Genomic DNA, 20,075 nt, shown 5'->3' with positions numbered 1-20,075 from the left:
GCCATAGGAGAATTCTCCTTCTTCTACCTTGTACATGCAAGAAATTCTGGACTGAGTTCCTTTAAGTACATGGCCATAGATGAAGCAGTTTCTTTCGGGTTCTAAGATCCTTTTAGATTTATATTGAGCATAAGCAGAAGACTGACCAAAAATTCTTTTTTCAATGTATAGGTGTTTGAAAAGTGCTATCCCACCCTTGTCGACCCCTCTTCCCCCTTGGGGAACCAAGGAAGCCTCAGCACTCAGATAAAAAAAACTCACTATATACTCTATAGAAGGCTCTTGGTGAGGCGGTTTTCTATAGAGAACATAGTGAGTTTTTTATCTGAGTCCTGAATCAGGCTTCCTTGGCTTCCCCCCCCCCCCCCACTTTGTGTTAATGATAAGATAAAAGGTATTCCATGCAGGCTTCTTATTTCTCCATCGTGCAGTCTTTGATCAGTGAAAAATGGAGAAGCAAAACAAAAACCCTATGCATCAAGACTATGAACCACATCAGGAATCCATGACCAGCTTAATTCATGTAGATCACATGCTAAACGACTACCTCTATAGAATGGAAGGCGCTGGGACTCAGAGCCCAGGAAAGGATGAAATAGCAGGAATCAGTCACATCAGTTACGTGTTTATATAACATTTAAGTGCTCCTGGTTCCTGCTTGTCTTCACTTGCCTGACATAAGGGGAAGGGAAAAAAGAAAGAGAATCCCAGGGAGGTGTTCTTAACCTTTTGTGTGTCACAGAACCCTCAGGCAGTCTGGTGATACCTATGGACCCCTTCTCACACTAATGTTTTTACATCCATAAAATAAAAGTATTACAAAGGAAATCAATTATATTGAAACACAGCTACCTATCAAAATATTTTTTTAAAGTTCATATAGATCCCCCTCTAGCAACGCTCTACTTTACTCCTTTGTAATCCCTCAAGCTAGGGAGGTGAGGGGCAAGGAGGACGGTATAGAAGGGGGCCTTCCTATGTTACATGTGTTTTTGTCTTTCTCAGCAATATCGTTATTTGTTTATAGTTTTTGACACCCACTGCAAAATTGGTGTACTTCTAAGAAAATAATAACAATCTGCAAAATTCTGTCAATTATCAAACAATATACTCTATTTTAGAATTTTAATTTTTTTTTCAATTAATAATTATTTTTCTCCTTTTCCCCTCCCATTCAATTGAACTAAAAAGAAAAAGAAGGCTTTTCTAATAAAGCCAACAGATTCTAATCAAAGATTAGATTACACATAGAGAACAGAATGTAATTATATTATAATGTAATTCCTAACAAAATGTATTTCATGTTTAATGCACAATTCAGGGTAATGGCTTACAACCTTGTGCTATGACCTGATCGTTTCTGAGCATCTTCAGAGTCCTACAAACGTTTACACCTATGCTCTGACTGTAGAGTAGCGCAGTCTCCATTTACTATGGGCAGTGGCAACTTTCCTGGATCAGTTTTCTAAAAAAAAAAAAAATGTAACTTTTAATGAATAAAGTTGCAATTTGAGAACTTGGGACATTATTATCATTATTTTATTATAAGACATATTTAAAAATTTAAGCTATTTTTAGTTATAAAATGTTAAATGTCCTCCATATATTTAGAAAAAAATAGTTTATTTGGAAATATTTCTAAATGTATTTTTTCTTGGTTTTCAAATAAATAAGATCTCATGCCAATATTATAAAAATTTTAAATTCCAGCAAAAAACAAAAAGCTACATTTTAGAAGTAGTAAAATTTAAATATGTTGCATTATGAATATATAATGTTATATTACAAATTATGTATACATTAAATATATTGCATATTATAAATATAACACCTTAAATATATTGCAATTTGTGAAAAGCATTTTTGACATTGCATTTAGAGAGATTTGTTGCAAAGATAATTATAATATGATATCAATATGTGATTTTAAGTTTTTCTATCTTTTAAATTTTTGATTTTTAAATATTCCTTATGAATACATTCTCCCATGTTTCATCTGTATAACAGGTAGGACATCTTTTTTTGTTTTTTGTAACATATCAATATAAATTCTATGTAAATATTTTTATCCAATTGTATCAGTCCTCTTTTATTCCCTCTTCTTACCTTTTTTTTTCCTGCCCTCCTTCCTCCCTCTACTTTTCTAGTTGTGGAACCATAATCTAACCAATCCTGTCATTCATCCTGGAAAGAATGTCAATCTACTCCTCTATGGTCTCACTTACCAAAACAAAATATCCCTCCTGGCTACTACTTTCCTTTATATGTTATCTTAACCCTAAGTGTTTTGAGGACAGGTATTGTCTTAATTTTAGAGTTTGAATATTGAGTACTTAGCACAGTGCTTGGCATATAGTATATGCTTAATGAATGTTCATTTCATTTCATTCATTCATTCATGAAGAGTCAAAAGTCTGGAGAGCTGAACAGATTTGTCCAAGGTCCCACAGGTGGGAAGAGGAAGAGTTGCATTTGAACTGAACCTTAAGTCTGGTTGGCTTTTTTTTCCCCCTTAAACATTTCTGGGAAAGGGAAGTTCACAGCTTGTCTCAGAATCCCATTTCTGTGTTTTATTCCTGACAAGAGCCTTTTGAAAAAAAAAATTCCTTTAAAAAGCTGAGATCAGTTTCCCTCCTTCCTTAGTACAGCTTCTTTTTGGTGGTGGGAGTGGGTGAGGAATGGCTGAGGTTCTGAGGCTCTCATGTCTGCCCAGACAGAGGCTTTCAGACAAAAAAATACTGTCGAGTAGTTGGCCAGAAACCTGATTTTTTGAGCTGTGACTAAGAATGCCAATCTCCTAAGGCCGCTACTAAATCCTACTCTCCTAAAATGCAGAATGTGATCTGAGATCATTGGCTCTGCTGTTGTTTCTAAAGAGACTTCATGGGCCAGAAGAAGCCAGAGCTGGCTGGATGAGGGAGGAGAATAAATGTCCAGAAGGAAATAAGGGGAATATATTCCAAAGGGAAAGAGGTGCAGCTGACAATGGTTTGTAAGAAAAAAGGGCAAAGCCTGAGAAAGGTGTGAAAGGAAAAGGAAGCCTGACTGTGGGTGCCAAAATCTAAAGAGATCTCAAAGGGCTGCTTGGCAAACAGAGGGACTCACTTTGTGACAAATAGCTATTACAAGAATGTGGCAAATTTATTTTAATTTTAATAAGATTTATTAATTAAATTTATTTAAATTAAATTTAAATTAAATTAATTAATTAAAAACATTTATTAATGTTTTTCTGTCACAGTAGTTTCTGGACATACTTTCCCACCCTTACACCTCCCTGATAACAAAGAAAAGCAATTTCTGTAAATAAAATCAAATAATATGCTTAACAATGTATGCAACATTCTATCCTTGGAATCTCCCACCTTTAAACAGAGAAAAGCATACAAAAGCAAAAACAAAAACAAACAAAAAAAAACCCACTAGATACTTTGGCCAAAGACTTAACATGAGCTAATGTCCTCAGGAAAGAATAAAAAATATGTGAATGGAAATTCAATCAACAACCATTTATTAAGCCCTACATGATTCAGACTCCTGCTTATACTCCCACATTAATTATTTGTTGGTAGGATATTGTTTGTTGGTCATTTTTAAAGGATTCAGGAAGGGAAGCAGAGGAGGAGAGAGGGAGAAAGGACTGTGTGTTTATGTTTATTTCATAAGCTGTATACACTTCACATGTTTCAGATTTCACACAAGGAAGCAGCAAATTTCCTACGTTTTGTGTTTCAGGCCAGGGAGTTGCCCCAGAATGAGCTGGACTGACCCCACCTGACAGACAGACCAGTGAGGATGACCACCATGGTAGGTCAGCCGGGGTAAATTGGCTGTAGCTGGTGTTTGCATTGCTGTAGGAGGGAGGGGAAGGGCAGAGTGCAGGTGAAGAAGGATTGGACAGATGAGAGGAGATTGTGGACTGAAGCCCAGGGGAGCCAAGCCAGGAAGGTGGCAGGTCATGTCTAGGTTTGGATGAGGTTGGGTTGAAGGGTAATCTGAGCAGTGGACAGGGAGCCAGTAGGAGCCTCTTCAGTAAACCTGACTTAACTGGAGGAGTGGCAGGTCCAATGCTCCACTGAAAGAGAAGCTTGTGGTGCTCATAGAATCTCATTGTGAAATGCACGCTGTTTTGTAACAGAGATACTCAGGACTTCCAAAATTTCCTTCTCAAAAGGTTCCAAACTTGATCACTGCAAGGTTCTTTGGCTTTCTTGCCAAGTGTCCTCAGAGGTTGAAGGTAGAGGAATTTCTTTGGGGCTCCAGACCTCATGGACATGACCATGCACTTTTATGTGCTAACAGCTCTGGGGTTACACATTTTTCTTAAGCAAATCATTGTCCTCCCTTTTTAACCTATGTATTCCTGATCATTCCTTTAGATACAAGCATTTTATACGACACTAATTTGATTTCATTTGCATATGTTTGTTCTTAAATTTGTGTACAGCCTATATTATCAATTATGTTTTAATCATAAACTCCAGGTGGGCATTTTAAAATTTCATTTGTAATCTCTGGTCCTATTTCATCCCATACTATCCTATCCCTCTTCCACTAGGACTATGCTTTATTAATACCTCCCCCTCCTTATTGATTCCTTCCCCTTTCTTGCCTCTTTCTTCTATCATAGGATTAGATCATAGGACTAAGTACTGAAGTAACCTCAGAGTCCCTGCTCAGGTCTCAACTATCCTTAAAAACAGCAATAACCTTTTCCTGACACTTTTAATCCCTTTAAGCCATCATCTCTCTCACTTCCCCTTCATAGCTAAATATATATTCCCTGTCTCCATTTCCTCATGGTTCAGCTGCACTTCAATTCCCCTAACCCCCTGCAATCCTGTTTAATGATGACCTCCCAATTGTCTAATCCAATGGCCTTTTCCTGGTCCTCATCCTTACTGAGATTTCTGTATCCTTAGATACTGCTGATTACCCCCTCCGCCTTAATATTCTCTCCACCTCTGGCTTCCATGATACTGCTTCCTCCTAAATCTCCTACCCATCTGATCACCCCTTCTATGAATCTTTTCCCAACTTACTTTCTTCTTTCCATCCCCTAAGTGCAGGTGTCCAAGTTGGTCCTTTTTTCTCAGTCTCTCTGTCGATTTCATCTACACCTTTGGCTTCATTATGTTTATGCATATACTCCTAAAATATCCAGCCCTGACCTCATCATTGAGGTCCAGGTTCACATTTTCAACTGCCTACTCGACATCGTCACCCCATGCTCAATGTGTTCCAAATAGAATTCATCCTCCTCCCTGTAAGACCCATCCTTCCTCCCTGCTTGCCCACTGCAGGTAACTGTACACGATTTCATCAGGTTTGGAGTCCCTAAGTCTTCTTTTACTCTTCCTTTTCCCTTGCCCCTGACATCTGCTTAACTGCCTGCCAAGTCTTATCTGTTTTACCTTGGCACTAACTCTTAACATCTCTATCCGGTCCATTCAAGCTGACACCACCCTAGTTTGGGCCCTTATTACCCTTCTGCTGGGCTTCCTCTTCTAACCTTCCTAAATACAGCATCTCCCTTCACCAATCATCCTTTACAAAGCTGCTCAAGTAATCTTCCTAGAGAACATATTGGGTCACTTATGGCCTGTCACACTGGAATTGAGGAAATGGTGCTCAAACAGAAAGAGTCCTTCTTTGGCAAAGGCAGTATGGTGGGAGGGCAGACTCTAAGTAGATGCTCTTGATGTAATTTCACACTAGTTGTCATTGGGCAGAACCATAAGGCTTTTCTTACCCTGTGGCCATTCTTTTCTTTCTTCAAGACTTAGCTCAGGTGACCCTTCCTCCAAGAAGCCATGAGAAAGACAAGACTGTGTAATTAAAGGCTAAGCTGTGTAATGGGGGCAGCTGGGTGGCACAGTGGAGAGTGCCAAGTCTGGAATCAGGAAGATCTCTGTGAGTTCAAATCTGGCCCCAGACACTTACTAGCTGTGTGACCCAGGGCAAATCACTTAACCCTGTTTGCCTCAGTTTCCTCATCTGTCAAAGGAGCTGGAGAAGGAAATGCAAACCACTCCAGCATCTTTGGCAAGAAAACCCCAAAATGGGGTCATGAAAAGCTGGACATGACTGAAATGACTGAACATATGGTCACTGCGGTACCTTCCACCTCTCCAGTTCTGTAAATATATGACACTCCAGTGGCTTCCTCTTGCCTCTAGGATAAAATGTAAACTCTAAGCTTGGCTTTCTTCTCTAGGCTCTATAACTGACCCATCTCCATAGGACTTTCTCTATCAAGCCATAGAAAGCTCTTTACCCTGGAAACTCACTCCACTCCTGTGTACTTAAGAACCTTCCTCTGACAGGCTGGTTCCTCCCTAATTTTAAGGAGGAGGCTCAGGTCAAACCTGTCTTCACTCCTCCTGAGGTTATACACATGACTCACTAGGCTTGCTTTGCCCAATACCTTCACCCACCACTTCCCCCACCATGCCAGCTCTCCACCCTACTTTTATCTCCCTTTGGTGTTTTCTCCAACTAGAATGTAAGGGCAGCTCCCTGAGGGCAGGGACTGTCTTTCTTTCTAGGGCGGTGTTATCAGCTCTTCCCACATTGCTTGGCATACAGCAATAACTTAATGAACACTGGTTGACTTGCTTTTACTTGGCTCTTAAAGCTCACACCAGACTGGCTCCAACCTACCCTACCTTCTCAATTCATCTCTGAAATTTTATTGGAATTATTTTTCTACGTAGCACCTAAGTTATTCACTCAAAACTGTGGCTCAGAAGCCCTCTGTGAATTCATTTGCTTTTTCTCTAGTCAACTAAAGGGTATAATTACTTCAGAACATTTAATGAAATAGCACAGCAATAAAAGTTGCAACAGAACATTTCCCCCATAAATCTAAATCATCCTCTCCCACAAACACATGCGCTGCCAATGGGGAAAATGTGCGTGCAGAACTATCAAACATGAGGAACACACACACACACACACGTAGGGAACCCATGTAGCCAAGCCATACTATGGAGAGGCAGCACCCATTGCCAAGTTTCAGGACCACAGATGGCTTTTTGATGGTCACATGGCGCTACCCTCACCGGTCCTGATGCCTGCTTGGTGAGTGTCTACGCTGGCTTTGTGCTTCCTGCTGGGGGCAGCTCCACTGGCCTGTCATAGCTGCTGTGGACAAGTCCCTTACTGCCTGTTGTTTTGCTGACCTCACGGCACCTTGTGACTGCTGGGCAAGGAGTCTCTGCTGGGTGCTGTTTCTAGCTACCAGCTCCTGGCGCCTCCCAGGGCACTATCATTGTTACCCTGGTTTCTTCTAGTAAGGGCAGGCTGAGAGCTCTTTGGTCACTTCCCCAAACCCCAGGAGCAAAATCCAGACAGAGTGTCCCCAAGCAAAACCTAAACCTTTTCTTTCAACTCAAGGTCTGGGTGCAGATCACAGATAACTACCTAGCTCAGGGTCTGACATTCCCAAATCTGATCACTGGTTTAGAGTTTGAATGAGAACAAAAGATGAGCTAAGGTGACAAGGTTGTTGTTTTTCACCCATCCAGTTTACATTCCTGCCTTTATCATGTGCATCTGTTTCATTCCCTAAAATATAAGTTCTTTGAGAGCAGGGGTGTGTGTGTGTGGGGGGGGGGGCGGTAATATGTTAGGCCTTTAATAACATTTATTGTCTGTTAGCGACAATGAAGCCAGGACCACCAGGCGGCAGCACAGTGCACAGAGTGCTGGGCCTGGAGTCAGGAAGTTAATCCTCCTGAATTCAAATCCTGCCTCAGACACTTAGTAGCTATGTGACCCTGGGCAAGTCACTTCACCCTGTTTGTCTCAGTTTCCTCATCTGTCAAATGAGCTGGAGCAGGAAACGGCAAACCCCTCCAATATCTCTGAAAAGAAACCCTAAATGGGGTCATCAAGTTGGATGTGACCAAGACAAATGGACAACAAAGCAAAAGTGGAAAACCTGTTTCCTTTCATCTACGTGGTACCTTAACAGGAAATTCTTTACAACTGTACAGACATGAATGTTCCTCCTGGCCTTCCTACTGGATGGATCAAGGCTGGGAACCCCGTGGGTTTGGGGTGCTTGGCAGCAATGCTGTGCTGTGTGGGCCTCACTCAGGGAGGATCTCAGAGCATCCAGTGTGCCGCACTGAATGTGGGGTCAGTTACCAGGCAGACAGATTTCAAGGGGACAGGAGGTGGGAAGCAGTGTTCAGGTCGGAGGCCAGAGTCCGCACGGGAGCTCCACAAGCAAGGTGAGAGACGGAGCCTGGCCAAAGGATCCAGTGCTGAAAGGACAGAGGCGGCTGTGGCTCAGCCCAAGACCAAGACCACGGCCTTTCTGCAGCTCTCTCTTTCCTGGAGACACACAAGGTCAGCTCCGTGCCCTCGTGCTGCCCAGAACTAGCTTCAGCTGGATACCCCTGATGCAGTGACTACCGTTATTCTCATTTATCATTTCTCACAGACTCTCCCAGGATCCCAGGAGCTGGAAGGAGCCTTGGCACATCTAACCCAACAACCTCATTTAAAGGAGAGGACACTGAGCCTAGAAAGGCTAAACGGATGGCCTGCTCAGAGTCACCCCGGCCGTAACTGGCAGATTCAGGTGCCCTGAGTCCTGAGCCAGAAAAGACTCTTCCCACCTGCATGGTTTTGCATGCGCTGTCCCCTCCTCACCTGCATCTATCAGGAGCCTCAGCTTCTTTCAGGATTCAACTCAGGTGCCACCTTCTTTCTATAAGAGACCTTGCCTAATGGTAAATGCTCTCTCTCTCCTCAAATTACCTCACATTTATCTGTTAAACGTAATCTCTGTCAGCAGAATTTAAACTCACTGAGAACAAAGGGTTTTTTTTAATGTTTTATTTTGGCCTGTGCAATTCATGGGCTTAGCATGGTGATTTTAATATAGTTGGGGCTTAATAAATTCTTTTTGAATTGAATCAAAAGATCACCTCAAATTCAAAGAATCTGGGGCTAAGTAAAAGGTCCTCCACGGACAGAAGGGGGTACAATAAAATGTCCTTGGCCAACTCAACTCCCAATTGGCTTTTTTTTCCTCTCTATAATCTGAGAGGCTTTGAAAATCTAAGCCTTTAATTTCCAGCATATTACTTTCACTTATAAATGAACCTTCCAGGCACAAATAAGGTTTAAAACCCCAGATGTTAAATGTGACCTTTATCCCATAGTTAAATCAGAGATCTTTGCCAAATCCAAATATTGTAATCTTGATTTCCAGAAGGTAGGAACACTTGACAATTTTACAGAAGTATTTGAAGAGCATGTGATAGTTTAACAGAAATGTTTGATGTACCTATTTTTCATGAAAGAACAGAAAGAATTTTAGAAACGCTTGGTAGCAAAAAAAGAATCTGAAATGAACAAATCTGGAAAACTTTCTGATCTACATCTACACATTCATGCAAATATGTAAAATTAATTTCCAGAAAAAGCAAACACTTTCTTCCTTTGATCTTACTTTTGATGTACCTCTCCTGTTAATTCGAATTATCAAACATTGATCAAGCATGATGCATATGCTGCATGTGTGGGTGGGGGCGGGTGGAGCAGCCTCTCCTCTTTGCTCTCTTCACCCTTCACCCTCCCACTGACATGCTGCCCAGAGGGGTTTCCCAATATAATTTCTGTCCCAGAAAGTTGTACCAAATGATTTGTAATTCTCTTTATCTTCTATAGTTGTGAGTCCCCAGCAAGAGAGGGCTTCCAAGCAAAGCACCTCAGTGGGAGACAGACGAAAGCAACAGCCTGCGGGCTGGTCTCCCTGCCTCAAGACTCTCCCTACTCTAGTCTAGCTTTCACTTAGCTGTCAAAGAGATCTTCCTAAAACATAGGCTTGACCATGTCAAGCCCCAACCCTCACTCAGTGAACTCTAGTGACTCCCTATTACCTCCAGGATCAAATATTAAACCCTCTGTTTGGCATTCAAAACACATCCTCCCCACCTATCCCTTCCGTTGAGTATTTCCATTTGATGTCTGGGTCTGGTTTGCACGTTGTCTCCCCCATTTGAAAGCAGGGACTGTCTTTTACCTTTGTTTGCATCCCCAGAACTTAGCAGAGAGCCTGGCACATAGTAGGCTTTGTTGGCTCATTGAGATATATCCCTTCCTTATCTGGGATGCTCTCTCGATATTATCGTATTTCCATTCATGATATCCAGACTGGCAAAGGCCTGTGGTTAATCTATAATGACAACGCAAAATTTCAAAACAAAGAAAGGTAAACATATTTTTTTAGTGCCCAAAAGGAAAGGCTTCAGGCTTCCATGAGGGACCCCAAAGGAAAAAAAGGGATACAGGATTGCTTCCTCAGGTTCTGTAGTCTGGGGGAAGGAATTTCAGCAACAAAGCTACCCTGCATTGCTCATTCCAGATCTGCCCAAGTAGCCTTGCGCCCAGAGGCCTCTGCCTTCCCCTGTCCACCCAGCTTCTCCTGATACCCATGTCACTAGTTCCATGTATCTTCTACCTATCTCTCACAAGTAGCTGGGTTCCTCTTTGAATTCTTCTCCTGGACTCATTTTACAGGTCACCTAGAAGGATGACATAGCATTCTCTAAGCAATCATGTCCCTTCCTCTGATTCACCCCAAGGACTAATTGGAGCTTCATAAAGGGATCACCTAAAGAGGTGGCACTTTGGACAATTACTTTAACACCCCATTATCCCACCCAATTTCTGTGATGAAGACCTAAAGAAAAACGTACAATTCCTTGTGTTGGATGATGGGGAAAGAGAGAAAGTTTGCCCAAGGAACAGTTTAGTAGGAGGATATGAGACAGGATAATCACCAATTAATCACCAACAAAGTTGAATAGAGGAGGTAGTAATCCAAAGTCTTGAAATCTAGATCCTACAGAAATGAAAACACATGTACCATTTACTTAAATCAAATATCTCAACACTCATTTTCTTTTCCACTAAATTATGTGTACTGCACAGTAATTAAATATTCATCTCTTGGGATACAGATTTGCCAAGAACACTTTTGGCAAAAGTCAAGTCTGGATATTTTCCACACAACAGTCGTTGCTTTAAAGATGAAGATCGATTGCTGGCTGGCTGTTCAGTAACTACTACTGGTCGTATCAAGACTGAGGAATGTTAGGTGCATATTTTTATGTCCCCAAATTGGGCACAATATGCTTTCTCTGCCCAAATCCTCACATTTAGCAATAATTAACATGAAAGTGTTTACAAAGATGACGACTTGCATTTTTCAAAGGCACATATTTTAACTCCTATTTTTTACATCCCTTATTTCTATTGAATCTTTTCCAATTTTTCCATCACTCACATAACAAACATTTATTAGATGCCTTTTGTTTGCATAGTGCTAGGTAATGAGGGAGCTACAAAGATAAAGACATTTTATTTTCAACATCAAGAAGCTTACAGTCTAGGACAGGGGTGGGAACCTGCAGCCTTGGGGCCACATGTGGCCCTCTAGGTCCTTGGGTGCAGACTTGTGACAGATTCCAAGTTTTACAGAATGAATCCTTTTATTAAGGGGAACTGTTCCGTGAAGTTTGGATTCAATTGAAGGGCTGCACTTGAGGACCTAGAGGCCACAGGTTTCCCAGCCTTGGTCTAGGAGAAGGAAGGGATAAATATACACAGAAAAATCATGACATTAAATTAGAAAACAAATGTATAAAAAGAAGAGCAAGCATTGTAAGATGAAAATGACTGAAAAAGAGGGCTGTCACTTCCATCTAGGAATTGAGGTCAGAGGGAATGTCAAGGAAAGCTCAATAGAGGAAGTCATCATTGAGCTGTACCTTAAAAAATGGGTAAGATGAAGATGGGGAGGGAGGAAGAGAGAAGAATCCCAATCTAAAAAATTGCTGAAATGAAGGAGAAAAGCAGGAAATCTGAAAACACCAAGTAGTCCTATTAGGCTAAAGTATAGATTACATGAGGGTGAAAAATTTTGAAAGGCTGGAATCAGACTGGGAGAACCTAGAATGCCAGGTCAAGGAATCTGGACTTTTTTCCTCATCAGAACACAAATTCTCCGGGGTCAGGGACTATTTTGCTTTCTCTTTGTATTCACAGTGCTCAGCACAGTCCAAGATATACAGTAGGTACTAAATAAATGCTTACTGAATGATCACTATCATCATATAATTCTATTTTAAACGGAACCTTAAGCTGCTTACACAGTAGGTCCCTTTTGGTTATTCAACTTGCACCTGTGGGCTGCTATTACTCCTGATTTCTAGGGTACCCTGTGAGTCTGGGCTCCTGCCACTATAGCTCATAAGGCCCCATTGGTGAAACTCTCCTTAACAATCATATAGTAGACACAATTAGCTCAATGCAACAGGGCTTACTAAAAAGTAAAGCTAAGACCAGTAGCTACAAATCATTTCCCCCCAAAACCACAATGTCAATGAGAAAAGTAGGCACAAAGTTTAGAATGCAATGGGAGTAAAGCACACTTACAGGAAACACTTGTGGCCAAGGCAATTCACATCTTCTAGTCCTGGAAGGCCTAGATCTTCTCTCCTTGTGGAGATTTCCCTGCAGCTCCTCTACATTGGGGCTTCTTAAACTGTTTTCACTCACTGCCCCTTCAGTGCTGCTTGAGCTGTGGGTTTCAACCCAGAAGAAGCATCTCTGTTGGGAAGATTACTCAGCTAGGCTCCCAGGACCTCTTGTTCTCCATATCATTACAAGCACTAGAGCTAGCTTCTCTCTTGAGTCCATGATAGGCTCTCTTTTCTACTGCCAGGGTCAATCCTTGAAATTGTTACCTCCCTCTAGTTGCTGCTTCTCTGTGTTCATGTCTGATAGGAGTCTGTATCTATGTTCCCTGACAGATGCAGCTCAAATGTGCTTCAAACTCTAGGAATAGGTGAAACAGCACTGATACAAAGCACCCTAGCCAAAAGAAGAGGGCAAGTAAGAGAAATCATCCCCTCCCATCCCTTCTTTGCCCTCTGATGGAAGTACAGGGGTCATATTCCACAAAGTTGTTCTCAGGCTGGACTGGCATGAGAGCAACTTTTTCAGCCTTAGACAAAAAATACAGAACACATCTTCACAGTTAATTTTCAACACTCTGTTACCTGTCCCTTGCTTTCTATGATTACATCCTAGGCTAGGGGTGGTGTGGGAGTTGGTCAGAGACTAACTTCTCTATACTTAAAAATGACTCAGAAAGTTATGGAGAAAAAAGAGCGTGGTCTTTTACAGAAAGATGCAAACCTGTTTCAGAGGCCCTTGATCTCCCGCCCCTCTTCTCCCACCTAAACTAGAAGGCCACAGATAGACATCTGCAAGGAAAATCTGAAGAGGCTGATGAATAAACCAAATGCATGCCACTTCACATTAGCCTTTATACTAAATAGCTCCCAGCTTCAGAGGCAGGGATCTGGGGTTGGAGATAGGCTCTAGCTGAAGAAAATTACTTTCTGGGTGGAAAAAAGGGTCACAAGGTGGGATTCACAGTGTAGTTGTACCCCACAGGGCAGGCATCTCTCTCATCTGGCTTTAGTTAAGTGCCATGGAGTAGAAAACTGGCTTCTTTCTTGCAGAGAGAGAGACAAAGAGAGGCTGGGTAGTTAGAGAGATCAAAACATCAGCTAACAGAATGAGAAAACTTGGACTATTAATTAAAGCCTGAGTCTAAAAAAGCACAGTTCCAGATCCAACACCTGCAGGAGTTGGCAGCTGGCTGGAAGTCTTGGAGGAAAGTCCCTAACAAGACAAAAAAAGGATGCAGCATGAGCATTTCTATTTAGGACTCAGAGGAAAGAGAGGCTAGAAGCGGTTAATAAGATGAGTGACATGTTAGCTGCTTGTACCTAGGTGTTTTTCTTTAAATCTCACACCTCTCTTAACAGCAATATGACATTACTCTTTTGTGCCATCTCAAGGTCTTCATCCATTTCGGAATACCTGCTCTCTAGCTTAACAAGGTCCTTCTCAAAATGCAATGCTCCAGACTGTGAGCTGACCACAAAGAATTCAGCAGAACTGCACTAGACACCCAGTCCTAGGCACAAGGCCACTCTCAGATCACACCAGCTGTCTTGGCTGCTACTGATTGATTTATTATCGTTGATTTACAGGGATCTTGCAGTCAACTCGTTACTCCAGAGATCTTCTGGACTCTTTAGCTATGCCTCTCCACGCCCCCATCTCAGACCTGTAATTTTCTTGACATCAAGTGTAAGGCTTTATTCTATTAAATGTCACCTTTTTAGATTTGGCCCAGAGTTATGGCCTGTCAAAGTCTGTTCTAGCTTGTCAAGGTCTTTTTGGATCCCAACCCTACTGTCCAATGTGTTAGCTGTCCTTCCTAGCTTTATGTCATTTGAAAATTTGACAAGCATGTCATCTACACTCATATACACATCATTGATGAAACTGTTCAATAGCACTCAATAAATGTTGGATTTCTGACTTTTTTTTTTTGGCTTTTTTGGAGGGCAATTGGGATTAAGTGACTTGCCCAAGGTCACACAGCTAGTTTTTGTGTTAAGTGTCTGAGGCCGGAATTGAACTCAGGTCCTCCGGACTCTAGGGCTGGCACTCTATTCATTGCACCACCTAGCTGCCCCTAATGTTGGATTTCTGAAAAAATACAAATAAATCAATCATGTTCCTCAAGGCCATGATTTAATATGAACACCCAAACTAGTATTCCTCTAGTGCTCGGCCTGGGCCTGAATCAGATTACCTGGTACAGGTGCTGGCATGTGCTAATGCAGACCAGCTATAGTAATGGCCCACCTGCTTTGATGCCATATGGCTCAGCAGGACATTGGGTATTCCTTGGGAGTGTTTAATGAGATATGGAAAAAGCAATATGGATAGCTTTTGTGGGTTTTGCAGATGACAATGGAGCAAAAGAGTTATTTGATTCATTTCCTGTTTTAGGTCTGCCTTGATCTATGCTATGCTCTATCTCCAGATGCAAAGTTAAAATCTTTTCTAAGCTCTCTACAAGCATTAGAAAAATCTTGCTCAATAAACCACGTCACTTCCGTGACTCCACCAAACTCCACCAAACTTCACACCCAAAATGTTCTGCATAGTTGACTTTCTAGTTCATGAGTTACCTTTAAAATCTTAATTACTGTAGTGGACGGGGTGTACCAAAAAGTCTTAGTGTGGTTTTAAGCTCCTAAAGCTTTAAACTTTCTGCTAACGATACCAAGAAATGGATAACAGCTAATATTTACACAGTTTTAACATTTGCGAAGCGCTTTACATGTGTGAAATTTTATAGAAGTATTTTAGAATCTTGATGTAATTGGGACTGTGCAAGTGAGACTAGACAAAAACTATACATTAATAATAATAGATAACATTTATATAGTGCTTCCTATGTGCCAGGAACTGTGCGAAGCATTTTACAATTACTATCTTATTTGATCCTCACAACAACCCTGAGAGGTGGGTGCCATTAACACTCCCATTTTATAGATGGGGAAACTGAGGCAAGCAGAGGGGATTACACAGCTGGTTAAGTGTCTGAGGCTGGATTTGAACTCAGGTCTTCTTGACTCTAGGCCCAGTGCTCTATCTACTACATCACCTAGCTGTCCGTTAAGAGTATAGCATTAAAAAAATCCACATACTGATTCCATATATATGTTCACAGATAATTATACAGTCAAGGAATATTTGACACTCAATCTGAATAGGGAAAAAACAGGCCATTTAATTAGCCTGTTCTTAAAAAGTTACTTAAAATAGGCTAGAGGCAAAAATTCAACATGGTGGCAGCACAGGGGAAAGAGCACTGACCTAGGAGTCAGAAAATTTAGGTTTCAGTCCCTGAATCGCCATTTATTGATGTGTTATCTTGGGTCAGTCACTTAAACTTTTTGAGCCTATTTCTTTGCCATTTCTCATGGGTTCAATGATCATCTCTAAGCAGATGACTCCCAGACCTACAAATCCAGGCTTCGTCTCTCTTCTGAGCTCCAGTCACAAATTGTCAACTGTCTACTGGACATTTTGAACTAGACATTCCATAGGCATATCAAACTTAATGAGTCCAAAACATGTGACCTCATCACCTTTTCCTCAAAACTGCCCCTCTTTTGAACTTCCCTAAGTCTGATGAAGGTATCACTGAGATTTGTAACTTCATTCTCTCTCACCCTATATATGCAGAGAGTCATCATGTCTCATTAATTTTCCCTCCACATTTTTTTTTTAAAGCAATTGGGGTTAAGTAACTTGCTCAAGGTAACACAGCCAGGTGTTTCTGGGTGTGGTTCTAAGTATCTGAGCCCCGATTCGATCCCAGGTCATCCTGACACTGGGGCCAGTGCTCTTACTCGCTGTGCTACCTGGCCACCCCTTCCCTCCACATTTCTTGCATCCAGCTCCTACTCTTCATTGACAGAAACATTATGATGAGTTCAAGCCCTCATCATGTTTTGCCTGGATTATTGCAATAGGCTTTAATTAGCCCCCCCTCTTCAAGTCTCCTCTCCTATCCATCTTCCACACAGCTAACAAAGTGATATTCTAAAAGCAGAAATCTGACCAAATGACTCCCCTATTCCATAAACTCAGTAGGTTCAAATACAAACTCCTCTGTTAGGCAACAGAGCCCCTTACAACCTGGCTCTTGCCTACATTCTTAGGTTTAGTATATATTACTCTCCATCATACATATTTTTACCTTTGCCATGGGGCTCTTTCCTTTGACTAAACAGTTCCTCCTGGAACCTCTACTGAACAAAGGCACCCATGCCAGCAAGTTCTTCATTTCCCATTAAGCTGCACTCCTCTGAGTTTTGCCATCAAAGCTCTCACCAGGCACGTTCTCCCCCTGCTGGCCCCTTCTAGCTTCCTTTTAGGTGTTATTTTCCTTATTAGGATGTAAGCTCCTTGAGGACAGGGTCTTTCTTGCTTGTATTTGTATTTCCAGTGCTTAGCACTTCCAATGCCTGGAACACAGGAAGGGCTTAATGAATATTTGGACAGTTAGGTGGCACAGTGAATATGGTGCTGGGCCTGGAGTCAGGAGACTCGAATTCAAATCCAGCCTTAGTCACTTACCAGCTGAGTGATCTTGAGCAAGTCACTTAACCTCTGCCTGTCTCAATTTCCTCAGCTATAAAGTGGGGATGATGATAGCACCTACTCCCAGGATTGTGAGGACCAAATGAGACGATAATTCTAAAGAGCCCAGCACAGTGCCTGGTGCTCCATTAATGTTAGCTATTATTATTGCTGCTGCTGTTCTTCACACATCCCATCCCCCATCTCAGTGCCTTCCCATAGCCAGGGATGGGGAACCTGCAGCCTTGAGCACTTAAGGACCTCGAGGGCCCACCCCTGCCACAGGCTGTCCCCTTGCCTGAAACACACTCTCTCTTCATCTCTCCCTTTCCTTTAAAATTCATCTCAAAAGCTAGCTCTCCCCCAGCTGCTGGTGCCTCCTGGCCAAATCACGTTGATCCCTTATTGAAGGGAGCCATGCTGTCTCCCCTGATAAAATGTAAGCTCCCTTCAGGGTCTGGTTTTTGCCTTTGGGATCCCAGCACCCAGCTCTGTGTCTGGTGTATAGCAGGTACTTCATAAGTGCTTGTTGATTGACCAACTGCTCCTCTGTGAGATGGAGATAACGATGCTGGGCCTGCATCTCCAAGTCAAGATGAAGATCAAGTGAGAGAATGCATAGGAAAACACTTCAAAAACAAAAGCATCACAGAATGTTTTTTGGTCTAGACCTGTACTTTCCTAAATTGCAAAGAAGGTACTGTCCTGCATTGGTAGATGGCGTTTCCTCGTTGGGTGTTCCACACCCCTACCTCAATTAATGTCATTAAATCAGGGTGAGGTCTTAAGTTTTAAATGGGAAAACAGGATGGTTTATCCCTTTAGGAAGCATGAATCTCTAAGACTGGGTCACAAAGAAGGGTCCAGTATGATTGGTTAAACTAAACAAGATGATTGGGTCTTTGGGGGCTTTAAATAGTTTGAGAGACTAAAATACATCAGAATATGTGGACAACAAAATGTTTTTCTAATAATTTTTCTTTCGTTCTTATAATAGCCTTGTTAGGAAGGCAAATAATATCTGTTCTATCCTGATCATAGTTGTCTAAAACAGGAAAAGTGTGCCTGGCACACAGTAGGTGCTTACTCTATGCTGACTGACTGACCACTAATGATAATTAGCGCTTTTGAAGTTTGCATTTTTCTTGTGTTATCTCATTTAGGTCTAACAACAACCCTGTGATGTAGCTCCATTTAATGTCATCCCCTTGGTTTGTACAAACTGGGGCAAAGAGAAGTGAGGTGATTCACTAAAGACTCATCTGATGTGTGCAAAGGACTGTTCCAGGGACCAGGGATGATGAAGAAAATAATAAGACAAACCAAGGGATTCATTCCAAGTTACACTGAAGCATGTAGACAAATCAAATTCTTTTTACTTGAGTTCAGTCTACACCCCTAATCTTAAAATTATACATTCTGGTACAACTTTTACTTTTCTTTACATTTCAAAATGGAATTTTGCTAAATCTGTTTTAAGAACTTGTCACTTAATGTTGTCATTTCAGAGGATTTACTACTTATCTTATTATAATTAAGTCTTATTCCAATTCGGTGACACTGGGCTCTGGTTGCTGGCCAGTGAGTACACATGGGTCCTTCTAAACACATTGGAAAGGCTTCCAGGGTGGGCAAAGACTGCACATCTGTGGGCAGAGGACCAACCTAGGAAGGGAGATGCATCTCAACAGGGCTACAAGGTCAGGAATTTTTCATTCACAGTAAGTTGTAAGGACAGACTCCTAACTAAGTGGCAGAGTTACTGTTGCTGTTTCTGTGGCTGGGCTGCTGTCCCTTGAAAGTCTTGAATAGCATTCATATCTTTAAGGATCAGTAATTCAGTACACAATATCACTGCTTCTTGTATTTGTTTATTGCTCCTCTCCCTGTCCCTTTCAGGTGTGTTAATGTGATCTATTTTAGACTACTTGAGAACTAATGAGCCTTCTGGGAAAGGAGCTACTTTATAATGAAGTCATTTGTATTTTAAAAAACAACAACCCAAATTCATAAATCATAGGAAGCATTGCCTTCTTATGTAAGCCAAAAATACCTATGACATTGCTTTTATTTGTATCTCCTCCACCCCCTAGACCCTAGTGAAAGTTAAGAAGGGTTGACCCCATAAAGTCTTTAATGTCTAAATTCTGCCTTCCCAGCCTCCTCTTCTGCCTCTCTCCCTAACCTCCCATTGGTAACTATTGTACTAAGTATTAGTAAATAGGGCAACGCACAAGCAAGCTTGAAGTAACACCTCCATTATTGCTATAAAACCACTGGGGCAAAGCCCCACACTAGAAGTTGCTGTAGGATTCAGTTCTTTAAACTGAAAAGGAACACAAACATTTCTGAGAAATTGTTACCATTTTACCACAGTGATGGGAAGGCATGTTAAACATAATTATCATTCTGCCTTCAGGGTGTTCCCACTGCTTTTTTTTTTTTCACCAAACCTCCTCCCCCATCAAAACAAGAAATGTGGTAATATTATTTCACAGCATCTGAAGCTGAGGCCTTAGAAATCATCTAGGCCAGGGGTGGGGAATCTGTGGCCTCAAGGTCACATGTGGCCCTCTAGGTCCTTAGGTGCAGCCTTTTGACTAAATCCAAACTTCACAGAACAAATCCCCTTAATAAAAGGATTTGTTCTGTAAAACTTGGATTCCCTCAAAAGGATGCATCCAAGGACCTAGGGGGTCACATGTGACCTTGAGGTCGAAGGTTTCCCACCCCTGATCTAGTTCGATTCCTTTGATTTATAGAAGATGACCTCCCACTGCACCCAGGGCCATCACCAGTTGTCCGGATATAAATCACTGGGTGCCACTGCACCCAGATAACTCTGAGGGAGGAGAAAGTGAGGCTGGTGACTTTGCACGCTCCTGCCTCACTTCAATTCAATTCACTTGCATGTCATGGCATCACCTTCCTGACGTCATGGTGCTCTTCAAGAACAAAGGACAAACAACCATAGGTGAGGAAACTGAAGCTTGGAGTAGTTGTCCCCTAGGTAGGAATGAGCAAGGCCA

At 41.7% G+C, this 20,075-nt stretch overlaps 2 protein-coding genes across 7 annotated transcripts in view; one reads left to right on the top strand and one right to left on the bottom strand.

Annotated features, from left to right (window-relative positions):
- LOC138165444 (nuclear body protein SP140-like protein) overlaps positions 1-20,075 on the top strand; it is a 393,692-nt gene that overhangs the window by 105,422 nt on the left and 268,195 nt on the right. The window lies entirely within an intron of this gene.
- The window catches only part of LOC138165442 (divergent protein kinase domain 1A), a 125,661-nt gene that overhangs the window by 63,477 nt on the left and 42,109 nt on the right, over positions 1-20,075 (bottom strand). Inside the window, exon 2 of one of the 6 annotated variants that reach the window (XM_069093810.1) lies at positions 1,338-1,465. The exons of the other annotated variants lie outside the window; for them this stretch is intronic. The gene's annotated coding sequence lies outside the window, so the exon portion shown is untranslated. The remainder of the gene's footprint in view (positions 1-1,337; positions 1,466-20,075) is intronic. 6 annotated transcript variants of the gene reach the window in all.

Source organism: Petaurus breviceps, unplaced genomic scaffold (genome assembly GCF_028583685.1).
Source record: "Petaurus breviceps papuanus isolate PSGF00001 unplaced genomic scaffold, PetGlider_PUasm1.0 208, whole genome shotgun sequence".
In the NCBI taxonomy this organism is placed as follows: Eukaryota; Metazoa; Chordata; class Mammalia; order Diprotodontia; family Petauridae; genus Petaurus; species Petaurus breviceps.
This window is presented reverse-complemented; position numbering and strand designations above follow the sequence as displayed.